Below are 18156 nucleotides of genomic sequence, written 5' to 3' on the forward strand. Positions count from 1 at the left end.
GCCACCAAGTAGATAACTTTTCATGTGAACTGGGTTTCTTCCATTCTTAATATTTAGGTAGACTCCAAAGCAAAGAGAAGAAAAAGGAGGAGCAGAAGGCATCACTGCGCAGCTTACGCCTAGGCAAACAAGATCCTGATACCCTTCTGGCCAAATTGGGTATTTCTTCAGAAGGGAGCCTCAAGACAGTAATGTAGAATATGTAGCTGTTTTACATAATTCTTTCAGGGGCACATGCCTGGAGTAAGCTACTGAAATTGCCTTATTCTGTCTGTGTGTGCTCCCACACTGGATTGAGGCTCTATCCCATGTCAGCTTTAGGAGAGGGAAAGATCCAGGAAGTAATCCATTTAGAAATGGTGGCCTTAACAGTGGTTAATCTAGCATCATCAAAAGTTAGTACCAATGGGCTACATAATAGAGAGATCTTTTTCTATCAAAATCTGAACAGCGTTTCAGACGTCATTGTTAAAAGGTGTTTCCCAGGCCAAGCATGTCGCTCAGAAAAAAGTATACACCTTGATTCCTTGAAAAAGAGGTTTTATCTTGAAACATGTCTTGGCTGTTTTGGAGTTTTTAAATAATTTGAATGAAATGATTAACCCCTTCTGTGCCCAGGACGTAATGGTTACGTCCTGCGGCACAGTGCTTGTATGCCCAGGACGTAACCATTACGTCCTGGGCACAGAGCCCAGAGGGAGCATTAGCGCGCCCTCTGTGGGGTTCCCCCCCACCCACCCCAAAGCAGGGATGGAAGGGGAAGCCCTTCCCCTTCCACCCTCCACACCCCCTGTGTCAGTGCGCGATCGGGGACGGGGGGGGGCAGAAACCTCTAGGCGACAAGGCAATTAGGCAAGGGTCGCTCCCCTGGGGGGCAAATTGTATTTAGACCATTTCTGCACCCCTTGGGGGCAGATCGGCCGATTTTTGTTAGGCCAATCTGCCCCCATGGGGGCGGGAAACCACTTAGGCACCAGGGATTGTTGTGTGTGTATGCGTGTGTTTTCTTTAGGGGGGCAGCCCCTTGGGTAAAGGCCGCTCCCCATGGAGGCACATTATTGTTGGCCATATCTGCCCCCTCATTGGGGGCAGATGGGCTTATTTTTGAAAGGCCCATCTGCCCCCAAGGTGGGCAGAAAGCCCACCAGAGGCCAGGGAAGTTTTTTTTTTTTTCAAAAATAAGAGGGTGGGGTATGGCCATACCTCCACCCCAAATAAATGGGGCCAAAGTTGTTCTGCCCACCAGTGGGCAGATGGGGCAATTACCTCTGATCCACTCCCGGGGGGGGGGCAGAAAGTCTACTAGATGCCTGGGAATTTTAAAAAAAACAAAAAATATTGGGGTGGTGGCTACCAACCAGTATGGTCCTGGTTACGCCCCCACCTCAACTGAAGGGGGTAACAGTCTTTCAGCTCTCCCCGCACTCTAGAACATCTTAAACCACAGCAAGCAAGAAGACATTTGATTAGTTTGGGTTTTAGTTTTACATTTGGGCCATGAGAGATTGGCTTACTCTCAAAATCGTCCCACTTGGAATGATGAGGGCTGTACTTTATGGACTTTGGGACGCTGCCATGTAGAAAAATCCACAAGACCTAGACACATCTGAAAACTAAACATCTGGGTGATTCCAGGGTGGTGTGTTTCAGCACCCCGCACCATTTTTGTACCCACAAACCCCTGGAAAACCTCCAACTTTGCTGGATATCACACATTTTTCCCACGTTTTTGTGATGGAACCTTCCGGAATCTGCAGGAATCCACAAAATTCCTACCACCCAGCATTGTCTCATCTATACCGATAAAAATTCTGCTGCACTTGTCAGCCTAAAAGTGTTTTTTTTTGCAAACTGCCCTTTTGGACGCCCTTTGTTTCCACTCAATATCAACATGTTTTTGGCTCTTCCCTTTCACAAGCACTTGGCCCACCTACACAAATGAGGTATAACTTTTACTGGGAGACTGAGGGGAACATTGGGTGGTATGAAATGTGTCCCAGTGCGGTGATCCCACACAGAAATGTGGGAAAATGTGATTTTTTAGCTAAATTTGAGGCATGCTGAGGATCCTGGGTAAGAAAACATTGGGGGATCCACGCAAGTCACACCTCACTGTACTCCCTCGGGTGTCTAGTTTTCAGAAATGTCTGGGTTTGGTAGGCTTCCCTAGAAGGCTGCTGAGCGCAGGACCAAAAACGCAGGTGCCCCCCTGCAAAAACAGGTAGTTTTGTATTTGATAATTTTGATGTGTCCAGATATTGTTTTGGGGCATTTCCTTTTGCGGGCAGTAGGCCCACCCACAAAAGTGAGGTACCATTTTTATCGGGAGACTTGGGGGAATGCTGGGTGGAAGGAAATTTGTGGCTCTTCTCTGATTCCAGAACTTTCTGTCACCGAAATGAGAAAAGTGTTTTTTTTTGCCACATTTTGAGGTTTGCAAAGAAATCTGGGTAACAGAACCTGGTCAGAGCCCCACAAGTCACCCCAGCTTCGATTCCCCTGGGTGTCTAGTTTTCAAAAATGCGCTGGTTTGCTAGGTTTCCCCAGATGCCAGCTGAGCTAGAGGCCACAATCCACAGGTAGGCACTTTGTAAAAAACACCTCTGTTTTCTGTGAAAAAATGTGATGTGTCCACATTGTGTTTTGGGACATTTCCTTTCGTGGGCGCTAGGCCTACCCACACAAGTGAGGTACCATTTTTATCAGGAGACTTGGGGGAACACTGGGTGGAAGGAAATTTGTGGCTCCTCTTGATTCCAGAACTTTCTGTCACCGAAATGAGAGGAAAAAGTGTTTTTTTGGCCACATTTTGAGGTTTACAAAGGATTCTGGGTAACAGAACCTGGTGAGAGCCCCACAAGTCACCCCATCTTGGATTCCCCTAGGTGTCTAGTTTTCAAAACTGCGCAGGTTTGCTAGGCTCCCATCGGTGCCAGCTAAGCTAGAGGCCAAAATCCACAGCTAGGCACTTTGCAAAAAACAGCTCTGTTTTCTTTGTGAAAATGTGATGTGTCCACGTTGTGTTTTGGGGCGTTTCCTGTCGTGGGTGCTAGGCCTATCCACGCAAGTGAGGTACCATTTTCATCGGGAGACGTGGGGGAACACAGAGTAGCAAAACAAGTGTTATTGCCCCTTGTCCTTCTCTACATTTGTTCCTTCCAAATGTAAGACAGTGTGTAAAAATGACGTCTATTTGAGAAATGCCCTGTAATTCATATGCTAGTATGGGCACCCTGGAATTCAGAGATGTGCAAATAACCACTGCTTCTCAACACCTTATCTTGTGGCCATTTTGGAAATACAAATGTTTTCTTGATACCTATTTTTCACTTTTTATATTTCAGCAAATGAATTGCTGTATACCCGGTATAGAATAAAAACCCATTGCAAGGTGCAGCTCATTTATTGACTCTGGGTACCTAGGGTTCTTGATGAACCTACAAGCCCTATATATCCCCGCAACCAGAAGAGTCCAGTGGACGTAACAGTATATTGCTTTAAAAAATCTGACATCGCAGGAAAAAGTTACAGAGTAAAATGTGGAGAAAAATTGCTGTGTTTTTCACCTAAATTTCAATATTTTTTTATTTCAGCTGTTATTTTCTGTAGGAAACACTTGTAGGATCTACACAAATGACCCCTTGCTGAATTCAGATTTTTGTCTACTCAGAAATGTTTAGTTTTCTGGGATCCAGCATTGGTTTCTCACCCATTTCGGTCACTAACTGGAAGGAGGCTGAAAGCACAAAAAATAGTAAAAATGGGGTATGTCCCAGTAAAATGTCAAAATTGTATTGAAAAATTGGGTTTTATAATTCAAGTCTGCCTGTTCCTGAAAGCTGGGAAGATGGTGATCTTGCAACCGCAAACCCTTTGTTGATTCCATTTTCAGGGGGAAAAAACACAAGCCGCCTTCTGCAGCCCTTTTTCCCATTTAAAAAACAAAAACAAAATTTTCACTGTATTTTGGCTAATTTCTTGGTCTCCTTCAGGGGAACCCAGAAAGTCTGGGTACCTCTAGAATCCATAGGATGTTGGAAAAAAAAGGACGCAAAGTTGGCGTGGGTAGCTTATGTGAACAAAAAGTTATGAGGGCCTAAGCGCGAACCGCCCCAAATAGCCAAAAAAAGGCTCGGCCCAGGAGAGGAAAAGGCCTGGCAGCGAAGGGGTTAAATAAAAAAATCTGTTTGGGGGAAAATACAACGGTGTATGGCATCTTTGGCATTTAACTATAAAGTAATGATTGGCATACCAAATAAAGTTTTCTCCATTGAGGAAATCATGTTTGTATAAAGTGCCATTGGGTTGGATGCTAGAGGTTTGAAGTGACTAGCTGCATATTCCTATAACCCAATCCCGAACCACAGAAGACAATGCACCATTCTTCAAGACAGGATTCATTGTCTTTTTCAAGGGATAAGAACTCAGTCAACTGGCCGCCCTGAAGGTACCTGGAAGATTTCTAGACAGTTCACTGAGAACCCAAGCCTGAGGAGCTTCCAAAAGACTAGGGCCAAACTGGACACTGCTACATTCTCTTGTGAAGTTCAAACTAGGCAGTCATCCAAGGAAAAGGGAGTAATCAACTTCTGTAGCTGCAGAAGGGTTGCTGCTGTAGTCAATATCTTAGTGAAGAAGCAGAGTCTTAGTGCAGGTCAAATAGCAATATCTTGTATAAGTAGTTACTGCAAGTAAAATTCCCTGAAGGTCCACTGTTTATAGCTAGTTCTTTTTCAAAACAGCTGGCAGTGCCTAATTCAAAGTCAGCATCATGAATTTTTGCAATGGGAGGAATTTTGTTTGTTCTGGTATAATTCAATAAAACATTTACATAACATCATCAATACCTAAGAGGGAAAGTAAATTGGAAAACAAAATATTTTAATATAGAATAATACAGAAACAAATCATGGCTTAGGCCAAAAAATCCTGTACTAAACTGATAAAAACATTTGAATTATATATATTTAGTAAAAAGAGACCTACTGTAATAAAGAGACTGTTTATATATAAATATATATACACACACACATATATATATATATATATATATATATATATATATATATATATATATAAATAATAACACATTTGTTAAAGCTTTATTTTAATTAATCCTAGAATTAATCCTCAAATTATACATTTCTGCAGTTAATTAATTTACAGAATGCCATTTTTACCTAGGTGCACATCCAAGGTGAGGAAACAGCTTGACCTGCACAAATAAATGTGTCAATCACCTACAGGTCCCAGACACACAATAGATTCTCTTTTAGACTATGACTTCAACTCTAGGAATCCCTTCCATTCTCACCACTTTGATCAGAAGGTGAAGCAGACATGATTGTTTTGAAAAGGAGAAGATCCCCCAACCTCCTGATGAACATCCGGAAATACCAAGTGATGAGGCAATGTTCTGGACAGAAATTGTTGAGAAGGCAAAGGACAAAGCAGTCCCACTGTCCTTAGAGAAGCCATCATCTATGTGGAACCTAACCCCTACCAAAGAGCCCAGATAAAGTCACTGGGACCTTTTAGCTCTTGTTGGAGTGCTTGGATGTTCCCAAGAGGTGTTGCTCCTTGTGTTGGGAGGATGAGCTTAAGGAAGAGGATGTGGCTGCCAGAGGCTTGAGGCAAAAGGGGATATATCACCACATTAAAAGTGGACAATTAATTTTGCCCTTAGAGCTCCTGTGTTGCACTACTGGAAAATGTTGTTGGTGGAGGATTAAAAGAGATATTTTGCATTCAACGGAAAGTTGATTACTTTTTTTTTTAACTTCTAGCTTCAGTCCCACAAGCTGGTAAATGGATGGACCAATTTTCATGGCTTTTAGTATAGGGCTGATGAGGTACAGAGACATCATGAGTTTCTTCTCAACCACTTCTATGCCCAGGAGTAGAATAATCCTTAACCCGTCCTAAGCACAGTCAAGGACCAAAGAGGAGTAACAGGCAAAGCTGTACAGTAGCTCACCATGAGTGTTTATCTGCTAAAGGGCTCTCCAGGGACAGAGAAGAGTTTTGTAAATCCCAGGCAGAGTATCTCTCTACTGAGGCCTTGACAATCATGGTAAGTCCATTGATAAAGTGGCTAGTCAGTTCAAGGTGGCCTGACAAAGGAGACCCTTTTTACAATGAGCTCTTGGACACATATTAGCACTACCAAGATGATATACATCACCTGAGTGCACAGGAATGTAACTTGCCTGTGAGCTACACTTATCTAGACACTTGAACATAATAACAAGTAACGAGATGCTGACCCCTCTATTCTCCTGGTCCAGTATGGGTCAGGATATTGAGAGGTTCTACATGAAACAATGGCAAATAGTATATTTCTGTTTTGATGGATTAGACCAACAGATATCTTGAGGTTGTGCTCCTGAGGGGGACTGCCAACTTTGTGGAACCAAGACCATTTTGTGGTGTATTTACTTGGTTAAGATTTCACAGGAGTGTGAATTCTGACAGAGGGAAACATTTCCTTCTTAACTAAAAGCTATATTTGAATGAATGGGGCATGAACTACCACTTCTGTTCATTCAACTATTCACTTATCAATGGGTTGGTAGCAGTATTTAACAAGACCATAAAAACCATGATGGGTATTAGGAGGACGCCCAAAGGAGGAAGTGGAACATCAATCTACCATGCCTTCCTGTTGCCTATAATCAGGAGCCACAGGCAGCAGGACAGTTCAGTCACTTTTAATTCCGCTACTGACATCAGATCTGTGCCTCCCCAAACTTTGGAGTCAGAAAGATGGGAAGGACCCTCTTAATTATGTGCTAGACCAATGACAAAGATGGCCTAACTTATGCAAAAGCCAAAGGACAGCCTTCATGTCAGTCATAAACTTATAAATAAATGATCTAACCTGAAGACAACATTGGTTCCCAAAAGGGTGAGAAGGTCCTAACACTATAACCAAGCACTTGAGGGCAACTGATGTGGCCACAAAAAAGTGATGAAAAATAGGAATAATGTGAACTATTAAGTTGATATTGGTGCAACCAGGAGCACTCCACATGGTGTTCTATATTCACTGGTAAAACCCATACTACGGAGGGAGGGCTATGCAACACTGCTTGTAGCTGCATACTAGTTTAGGAACTGCTGTGAGCACCCCCCCCCGGCCTGAAGACAGTGCAATCAACAATCACAAGCAAGTTCACAAGGAAAAGTGTGCATTTTTTAAAGGTAATTACTGGCAGTATCAGAGGCCCTTGATAATGGGTAAAGGACCCATGAAAATATAACAGGATGTTCCTGAATATTTTTGTATCTCTTCCATTTGAGCTCTCAAACATAAAATGCTGTCTGCCTCATGAAGGAAATATTACTTACCTGTAACAATACTTTGATAGTAAGTTACCCTCCCTAGCTTCATAACCTTGGAATATTTTAAATTAACATACTTTTTATCAACTCTAGTAAAATTGTTCATATTTCAGTGCAAAAATGGATTTAAAAAGTAGCTTCCACAGAAAGGGTGGTGGTCTCTTTAAACTTTGTTTCCGGGGTTGACAAAGCTTACCTTGGTTCAGGAAGATCAACCCACGAAGAACCAATGTACCCCATCTCTTTTTTCATAGCTGTTTTTTATTGTCAATCTCTAATCAGGGGAGGAAGGGTGGGTAGATGTAAATCTAGGAAGAATACCCCTGTTGGAGAACTATTGTTACGGGTAAGTACCATTTCCTTCTCCAGAAAATGACCCCCCTGTGTTATAACCTAGAATAGATTACAAAGTAGTCCCACAACCATATGGGATATCAGGAGTTGGATTTTACCAATAAATTATAATTATTTCCTAAAGAAAACAGATGAGTAGGTTGTTTATATATATATATATATATATATACAGGACTTGAAACAAGGAGAGTGGGAACAAAGCAAGAAAAAAGCAAATCTTAGACACACGCCAATCAATCACAACTGAAGTGTTGGCATCCCACAGATGTGCTGAGAAAACATTTAAGTGAAGTAGTGTCTAACTGCATTATTTACCAATATGCCTATATTGATACAATTAAGATAATAAACATTTTGTTCGCAGCACTACTGAGTAAATGGAAAACATCAGAAATAATGAGTTTTGTAATTTTTGGAATCCCTAGCTGAAAATGTATAAAAAACGATCTCAAACATAAAAATAATGTCCTTAACTACAGCTGCCAGACAAAACCAAAAAAGGCGAGATTTTAAAACCAATGTCAGTTGAAAATCAGGGTTTCCTTGCCACATAAACATTGAAAAGCAATTGTTGTAATGGACAAACCCCTCCATATACATACCTCAAAGGCCAACAGGCATTGACAGACTGAATCCTTCAAAAATCTTCCATTGCTGTAAAGAGAGCACTGCACTAAATAATGACAATGGGTCATTCCATGAGCCATACCTCCCAGCCAAGAGGAAAAAAAAGAGACTGAGAAGCAAGTTGTCATCTTTGGGTCTGGTCCAGATCAGCTAGAAGGAAACCATGAGGGAGAACTGCTACAGAATATAACCAAGTTGCACACCATCTCCACATTGCCCAAGTGGGAGGCATTAGAGCTCATGTAAAAATTGGTCTTCAAACAAATATCTGACGTAGCCACATTTAGATGCCATCCAATGAAAAAGGCGTAGCACTTGTGTCTGAATGAGTTATTTATTCATATTTTTTTTACATACAACTGTCTATATGTCACACACATATATAACCATGTATTAACAATTTGCAAGCAGACAACAAATGACTACTGTATACAGGCAAAAACAGAAGAGGCTGTATTACAAGACCTGTCAAATTCGAATTGAGTACATACTTTAGAAGTAAGCTGAATGGGAGGAATTTAGTTTAGCAGTGATCTTACATTTAAGACTGGACAGAAGTGACTTTCTATTCTGATGGGATAAGAGGAAAATAGAAGTAGGACTGTTTATGATTGTGTACGCATACTCGTTTCAAAATTAATTTATTCCACAGTGATGAAAATAAATATAATCTTCTAAGCCTCTTATTTGGACCTATTGTAGTAATGAATGCAAATTCAGATAAGTATTACTACAGGGCAAAGTCAAATCCCATGGCGTAGTCTTGAACCTCAATGCTTCACACTAGTGGTCTAAGCAATGAGACTCTTTTCTGGCTCTACTTAAATACCTACGTTTATAACTAACAGAAATGAAAGAACAGCATGGAATAAACTTTATATGCATAGATGTAGTGAATAGTATATAATTTTTTTCCATTGCTGAGAAATTGGAGAAAATTCATAACCAACTTGCAGCTTTGCCCCTTAAGAGGTATTGCCTCTCTGTGCTTAGTGTGCCATAAGTAGCGGGTGATATTTTTGGTGCTTTAATTCCACCTTTAGGAGTAATTTGGAATTTTGTAAAAGTTAAAAAGTTGTCAACTTTGGTTGACATGCTGACAGCTGATACCGCAGGAGCATTAGGTGCCATTAATTCAGAATTGATACACATAAGAGCTTAGATTGCCTTTAGACTTTTTGCTTGCAAAAGATGGCAGAGGTTGCAAAGTTTTACGTGGTCAACAGTGCTGTACTTATGTGGCAGGTAAGAACAAGGAGATCAACAAGTATGGGAATAATATTACAAGTCTATCTAAAGACTTGAAGGAATTGGAAGAGACGTGCTTGGGATGCAACTGGGAAAGGATTTTCAGATGTAAGCAAATTGTTTAGTGAACATGGTGCCGGACTTTTAGGTGCTATTTTAAAGTTTATTTTGATCCTGGGAGTTTCTATAATTTCTTTGTTCTGGATAATAAAGGAATTCAAATTGACGAGATGGGATATCATACAGAAGAGAAAGGTGGGGAGACATCAGTGGAAGGGAAATGACTGAAAAGAAAGAGAGAAGAAATAGAACTGGAAGGTATACAGTGCTTTGTCAAGGCTGGTAGGTCGAAACGCACAGGAGGGGCTAGAGCACTTTTTTAAATTTGGAAATCTCTCACTCTGAGTTTGCATGGCTCTTTTGTGCAGAGTTCTTTAAAAAAGTGTTTTGTATATGATGAGCTGAAGGAGCTAGAGGAATCTAGGCGTAAACAGAAGCATTCAGCAAATGGTTTCTAGAACAGTCATGAAGAAAAATGGTGGATGTTTTATGTAATGGCCCCCAGAGACATTTGAGGAGGGGAATTGATGTTGCAAAGTCATAATCATTTATTTGCACTTAATAAAGTGTTAAAGTGTAACATGCTTACCCACTACGTAGGTATGCACTTCCTATTTTAAACTTAGATTTAGTGAAACAAGTGATTTATATGTTATTGTTATATAGTTGGTATATACACATTTAAACATTCACATGATTGCATCTAGGCACCTACCGCATATTAAAATACATATTTGTGCCTGCTGTGCATAACTCTTTTTCAGTTTCAGGAACTGAGTCACCCGGTTCTTCTTCAAAAATGTTATTCTTTGTTAGCTTACAATTTTAAGGTCGTAGTGTAGCAATTAAATAGTGTGGACAATGATTCTCAGGACCTGCACAGAGAGGTGAATACTCATTTGTGAGGCACTGTGAAGGCCACGATGACAGAAGAATCTGGCATAGTATTATCTGGGAGGAGAACGCAGATACCACATACAGGTGGAAACTGCTTTTTGATTGGTTCTCAGTGGGAACCTGTGGAATGTATCTATTAGACTTAATTTCATGTTTTAAATGATTTAGTTAGAGCACTTGTCTCTGTCCACCTTTAGATTTAGACTTAGGACCTGATTTAGATCTTGACGGACGAGTTACTCTGTCGCAACGGTGACGGATTTCCCCCCGCCAAAATATCAACCCCATTATATTCAATGAGATTTGTTTTTCAGATGACGGGAAATCCATCACCGTTGTCATAGGGTAACTTGTCAGCAAAGTTCTAAATCAGGCCCTTACTTTCTAAAGCAATTATTTTTCTACTTTCTTTGATTGGAACCTTCATTTGAATATATTGGAGATTCTATGCCCGCTGACACCAGCTGCTTATAAATTTCCCAACCTTAACTGCCACTTTAAATTAGAATAGGGTATATCCCTTATGGGAACTGAATCTTCATGTGATCCACTTCTGCCTTTAGATAACTGAACTTTGTATTGCTTTTATGACTTGCCTGCCTGACTTACGAGTATGCTGTAACCAGGTGATTTATAATTAAATTTACTGATTTAAGACCGTAACTTTACTAATTTGTTAATACGTCTTCATGGTTTGCAAAATTATTCTTCTAAGTCATTGCTGTGAGGCAAACTCTTCTTCACTGATACTGCTGAATTGTTGATTGTAAGCCTCAGTTTGGGATCACACTCCATCTGTGGAAGTACAGAGCGGACTGGAGACTGCACCTAGTTTGCACAGTGAAAACACCATCCTTATCTTCCTGCGCTATCACAATGACTTGAATGAACACCTGACTAGGGTAGACAGGATAATGACATTGAAAGCCCTGTATGGGTACAAAATCAAGTTAAAAAATCCTAATATAAACATGATTTTCCTTGGATACAAGCTACTCAGTGAGGATAAAGGTTTAACATCTGACTTCCAGCAGAAGTGCACTACCTTACAACTCCAAGCATAGTAAAAAAAAATTACAAGCCCTGGTGGCATTTCGTATCTTTGGGAGAGCTTACATGCCACATTATGCTGAGCAAGTGAAGCCCTTTTAGGATTTGATTGCTCCCACATTTTCTGAAAAACATTGGACCGAAAAGGCACACTGGTATTTTACATGGACTACAGGGAGACATGTTAGAGGCTAAATATTTATAGATGAGGGATAACAAAACAAACCTAATGATTAGAATTATTTCTAGTATCTCAGGCTACACATACCTAGAATACAATGAAGGACACGGAAATGCCCATAGCATACAGATCACATTTGTACTTCATAGTTTAATCACACTTCACTCCTACAGAAGAAAATTCTCAATGCTGTGCATGCAAACACATTGAAGAAGCACCCTTTGGTGCATGGGAAACAAGTCATTATAGTGTCTCGTATACCTAATCTAGAGGTGGCGAATAAAGCAAACCTATCTAATGCTCACACTGTATACTTGTGCTGCGTTCAGTGGTCCTCTTTTTTTTAAAGGCTGTTGATGAAAAACTCGAATATGACCCATTCCCAGAAGGATCCCAGAGGCCACAAGTAGACAGGTAACTGAAAGTAAATAGGATAAAGTAAATCTGATTCACTAGGCCTCAGAGAAATCTAAATTACTTCACCAGCGTAAGTAGTGTCATTTCGTGTTACGTCAAATTCCTAAAATTACGCCCCTTTGCGTAATTATGCACCATTCTCAGTTTAAAGAAAATGCCACTAATGGCACAATTTGCTCTAAAAATTTAAGCAAATACATATGAACAACAGAACATGAGCAGCTGTTGTTTGCAGTGCTCTTGTTTAAATGCATCCTCGTGCCAAAAATTGATGTGAGGAAGCATTCTGGGTTAAAATTTAAATATAGGGCAGGTTTGCATTTTGCATGCTTCGATGTAATTTTGCATTATTTTTCAATTATATCATGTAATTGCACGAGAATAAACTATGCAACAACCTGTGTTGTTGTTGCTGGGGCAGGGAGGAGCCCCTTCCTGTTTCCTTTACGCGTGCCCGCATCGTGGGTCGCACTTGACTGGCTGCAGATTACAGGAGGCTCCCATAAACGGAAGGGAGCACTCCCGCCTCGGGGACCTGTGTTGTTGTTGCTGGGGCAGGGAGGAGCCCCTTCCTGTTTCCTTTACGCGCGCCCGCATCGCGGGTCGCGCTTGACTGGCTGCAGATTACGGGAGGCTCCCATAAACGGAAGGGAACACTCCCGCAGGACCTGTGTTGTTGTTGCTGGGCAGGGAGGAGCCCCTTCCTGTTTCCTTTACGCGCGCCCGCTTCGCGGGTCGCGCTTGACTGGCTGCAGATTACGGGAGGCTACCATAAACGGAAGGGAGCACTCCCACCTCGCGGTACCTGTGTTGTTGTTGCTGGGGCAGGGAGGAGCCCCTTCCTGTTTCCTTTACGCGCGCCCGCATCGCGGGTCGCGCTTGACTGGCTGCAGATTACGGGAGGCTCCCATAAACGGAAGGGAGCACTCCCGCCTCGCGGGACCTGTGTTGTTGTTGCTGGGGCAGGGAGGAGCCCCTTCCTGTTTCCTTTACGCGCGCCCGCATCGCGGGTCGCGCTTGACTGGCTGCAGATTACGGGAGGCTCCCATAAACGGAAGGGAGCACTCCCGCCTCGCGAGACACGCGCAGGCGGCGCCCGGGCCAATGGCGGGCCCGTCCTTCGCCAGTCATCGCCAGGAAGAGGCTGGGCTGGGCCCCCCTCTTTCATCTGCTCTTTGAGGGCCCCCGGTCACAAAGGAAAAAAGATAAATAATAATTGGATTTGAGAAGATAAGAGATCCATTCTCCATTTTGGGCCAGACGGCGGCTTCTCTGGAAAATTTCGGAACTTGCTTTTAGCCCCTGGTGGGACACCAACTCTAGGAACATCCTAGGAGCTACCATACGCTGGATATACAAGTGACAATTTTCTTTTTTCTTTCTTCTCCTTATCTCTTATATTTTGATTCTATCCCCGAGCAGACTGTTATTTGTTGGCAAAGTGTTTTTCTTTTGTACTTCATCTGTGGCTAAGCCATCTAATTATTCTAACTGAGGTGGCGCTATCTTGGTGTAGGTAACCTAATTAACTAGTGTACCTTACACATCCTCATCCCCCTATATTGGACCTAGAGTGACTACACACAAAATATGGGGAAAAGGAAGCATTCAACATTGAGTCATCCCCCAAATTTAAATGATAGTATTTCCATATTAAAATTTATCTCAGGGGCTATGGGGATGATAGACAAACAAATTGCCAATGTACAGGGGAAAATTCTGACATCCAAAGAACACACCACTCAATCACCAACGAATGTGGTGATAATCGATGACCCTATCCAATGCAATAATGATGCACAGAATAGAGATGCAATAGATAAAAATGGATACATTCAAAATATCTCAGATTAAATTTTTACATTAGACGACCTCTCACCTGCAGCTAAACGCTGAAGAAAGCCGGCGACAGAGAAGGCAGTTAACATCTCTAAAAAATCTCCTGAGAAGGACTTGGTACCTACACTTGATAGAAAGCCCCCAAAGAAATCATCTCGAAAGAAACTCCCAACTAAACCAGTAGATACGACTCAAACCCTCCTCGTCAACCTCTATGATTTAATAAATAGCATGAAATCATCAATTGGGGCCACACTGGATTCCTTGTTGGAACACTTAAAAGTGGTGGAGTGCAAGGTCGAGGCAGGCGTAGGAATTAAAAGTCCTTACATCCAGAGGCTTTATACGATCCAAAACAAGTCTCTAGCACATCATTGTTGATCCCAAATTCTGAGCGTAATTCCTAACCCATTCTTCAAGACAGGGCTGACGACTCACATTTCATCCCAAAGATCCTGACTAAATCACAGTTACCACTCATATCACCAAGTACTAGTCATATACATTTGACTTATAAGCCTCTGACCAGAACACAATCATCTCCACCAGCACCAACTACTAATCATAAATTAGTTATAACATCACCTAATATTCCATCATTAATTAGGACAAATCACCCCCAAATAGACATAGGAAGGACTCAACGTACCGGACCAAGACCTCCGAAGCCTACCTACTTACCAAGTGACTTTCTACATCTTCCTCCGGAGGCAACTCCATATGTTGTGGTCCTGGCAAATGTTCCTCCCATAGGCGATCAATATCGGGAAACGTGGCTGGCGTTGAGGAATAAGGCCCTGAACTGGATAGGAACACGCTTGGGTCCCGGGGGGGTGGGGCTTCTTTTTGATGATATAAAAATGGTCAGAAGAGTCAAGTGGATAAGAAACAGGGAGAAAGTAGTGGAAGGAGAATGTGTGGTCCTTTCATTTAAGACCCCAGATTTAGTGCACAGCATTATCCACAAATTAGGCGTTAGACAAGCCACCCATCAAGGAATTTCACTACTAACCCTGTTTTTTTTTTATCCAAGATCCTCGGGGTGTAACTTCAGGAACCTACAATCTGTAAATGAACAAGCATTAAATAACCCAGACCCCATTCTCCTTAGCAATAGATTTCAATCTCTTACAACGCTAGAAGACTTGGATTGACTCAGCATGAATAAGAAAGATTTCCCTCATGAAGTGGCCCCGGACGTAAATATAGAAAGGCCTACCAAGAATAGGGGAGATGCATTCCGTGAGGTGGTACCTGATAGGAACATCATAGATATCCACCTGAATCAGGGAAATCTTCCCTCTCCAATAACCTACATCTTAGATGACGGACTACCCCCGCCAACTACAGAGAAGGTGCGTTCTCAACCCCACCAACATATGGAAATAGCTATGCTTTATTGGAATGTGGCAGGCCTAACTAATAAGATTAATAATGAGCTGTGGGTGAACTTCATTGAGGATTTTCCTTGTATATGTCTTCAGGAGACTTAGATATTAAATCCCGTCCACATAAATGGCTATAAGACATTTCACACACCAGCTGCACAGACCAAACATGGCAGGCCAAAAGGAGGTCTATGCACATATATTTCCAACATGGCGTGGTTACACAACCCAAAATCACGAAACCCCACTATCAAATGATAGAGTGTAATTTGGATCAGAATACGCAGTTAGTACTCATCAACTTCTACAATAATGCACTGCCAAGAGAAGTCCCTAAAATTCTAATAGAGATGGGTGAGGATTTAGAGAAAATATGTGCAAGTAATAGACGTGAGACTTTCATTATATGGGGGGGCGATTTTAATGTACATCTTTGTAAGGAACCTACGGGAAAGGTGTGTGGTTGGGACACTGAAGATATCGGCATAGGGCCGCATTTTTCACATACCATCCAAGGAGACGCAATGAACTCAGTGGCCCAAAAAACACAACCTGTCTCTTGTAAATGAATTACTTTCTAAAGAACTACAGTTTAAACCAACCTTCAATGGAAGGGGCGCCGACACAGTGATTGACTATATTTTCATGTCAACCCATTTTGCACATTATTTTATTAATTGCACAATTCATGATATCGCAATAAGCGACCATTTCCCTCAGAGCCTGGAACTTTCACCAACTCCTGCCTCACAGGCTAAAGCCGGAAAGGTAACAATGGTAAATGACATTGTATTAGCCCCGGGTAATGGCTACACATTGAGATGGTCTTGGATCGACCCACAGGCATTATTGAAACACATACTATGTGAAAACAACCAAGCGTTCTTTGATTGCCTTAGTGAGGATACGGCCCCAGGAAAATGCTTAAGTGCTTTCCTACAGAAAACGCAAGCCGTGAAAGAAGCCCTCACGATCAGGACGGGAGAGGCAGGCGGGAAAAACAGGGAAAATGGCTGGTTTGATCATGACTGCACGAAAGCTCACACAAGACTAAAAAAAGCCCTAAGTGCCCCTACAAGATGCCCGATTGAAATACGAATTTGCAGACAGGCATACAAGACAGCTATAAAAAAGAGGAAATTTGCTTTGAGAGGAAAGTTATGGGACAACTTACACAGAGCCTGTCGCGTGAAAGACAACGTCCTCTTCTGGAAAACAATAAATACTCCTGTTCTAGGTAACAGCGATACCCCTAGAATGGAAATTGCAATCTCAGAAGAGGACTGGATCACGTATTTTTCTAAGATATATTGCCAATCTAACGACAGAGCCCCTCCGGACCTTCTAAAGGTTCCAGACTTCCAGGAAGACCCAAACCTAGCAGTATCACCTCAGTTTACCCTAGAGGAGGTAGTGGAAGCCATAAATATAAGTAAAGCTGGGAAAGCGCCGGGCCCGATGGCGTTCCAATCGATTTATACAAAGCCAAAATCCACTTATGGGGCCCTCTATTGACGCAGGTATTGAGGGCTTTCTGTACACAAGGCCCTCCATCGACATGGCGTGACTCTATTATTATACCTATATACAAAAAAGGCGACCGCCTTAATCCATCTTGCTATAGGCCAATTTCTCTCCTCGATACTTCAGCCAAATTAGCGGGGAGATTAATTTTAAATAGACTCCAAACATGGGCGGAAGGAAACAATATTTTATCCTCAGCGCGGGTATGGCTTCCGCACAGTACTAGGTACAGTGGAACAGGCTCTGAATTTAACCATTTTAGTGGGGAAGTATACGAAGATCAGAGAGGCTAACTTGTACCTGGCCTTCGTAGATTTATCCTCAGCATTTGACTGCGTTTTATACGAGAAGCTATGGGACATTCTAACAAGAATGGGGGTTGAACCAACAATAGTTCATTTTATAAGGGACCTGTATACAGGGTGTAGAGCAAGAGTAAGGTATGGAATGAGAGGGGAATGTACCAGGTCCTTTGGAATATACAGAGGGGTGCGTCAAGGTTGCGTTCTTGCTCCACTTCTATTTTCATTATACATAAATAATTTAGAAAGTGAACTGATAAGTAAATGTAAAGACCTTCCTCAAATAGGTAACGTCCCGTCCCCACACTCCTATACGCAGATGATGCAGTACTCATGGCCAGGACACCGTTAGCCCTTCAGAAACTCCTAACCACCTGCATAAATTACATGACAGACTTGGGACTTACAGTCCATTTATAATGAACTGTGGCAGGAAATTGAGTAAGACCTATAATATTACTATTCACGAGGATAAGGTGAAGATAGCTCCTACCTTCTCATATTTGGGTATAATGTTTGACAAACAGGCCACTTGGGCACATTGCGTGAAAACAAAAAAAGATCAGATTATTGAAACAATGGCGGCCTTGAAGATCTTTTCTAAAAAGCTAGGGGGGATTACCCCGCCAAACATGGTAAAGATCTATAAAGCTAAGTGCATTCCGGGGCATTCCGGGGGCTACTTATGGAGCATGTATTTGGGGGTATACCAACTGCAATGCAATTCAGACAGCGGAAAATGATTTCCTCAGATACTTCCTAATGGTACCAAATAGTACATCATCATACATCAGTCACGCGGAACTTGGGGTCCACTTTGTAATTGATCTGATAAAGATACAGCCACTATTATTATGGCACAAAGTGTGGACCTCTGAGTACACTGGACTAAATAAGGCCATCCTCCTATCCGACTGCATAAGGC

General features: G+C 42.0%; 1 protein-coding gene across 1 annotated transcript in view; it reads right to left on the reverse strand.

The window, feature by feature from the left end:
- The window catches only part of EME2 (essential meiotic structure-specific endonuclease subunit 2), a 186819-nt gene that overhangs the window by 62368 nt on the left and 106295 nt on the right, over positions 1-18156 (reverse strand). The gene's annotated exons all lie outside the window — the stretch shown is intronic.

The sequence above is a fragment of the Pleurodeles waltl genome, chromosome 10 (assembly GCF_031143425.1).
Source record: "Pleurodeles waltl isolate 20211129_DDA chromosome 10, aPleWal1.hap1.20221129, whole genome shotgun sequence".
Lineage (NCBI taxonomy): Eukaryota > Metazoa > Chordata > Amphibia > Caudata > Salamandridae > Pleurodeles > Pleurodeles waltl.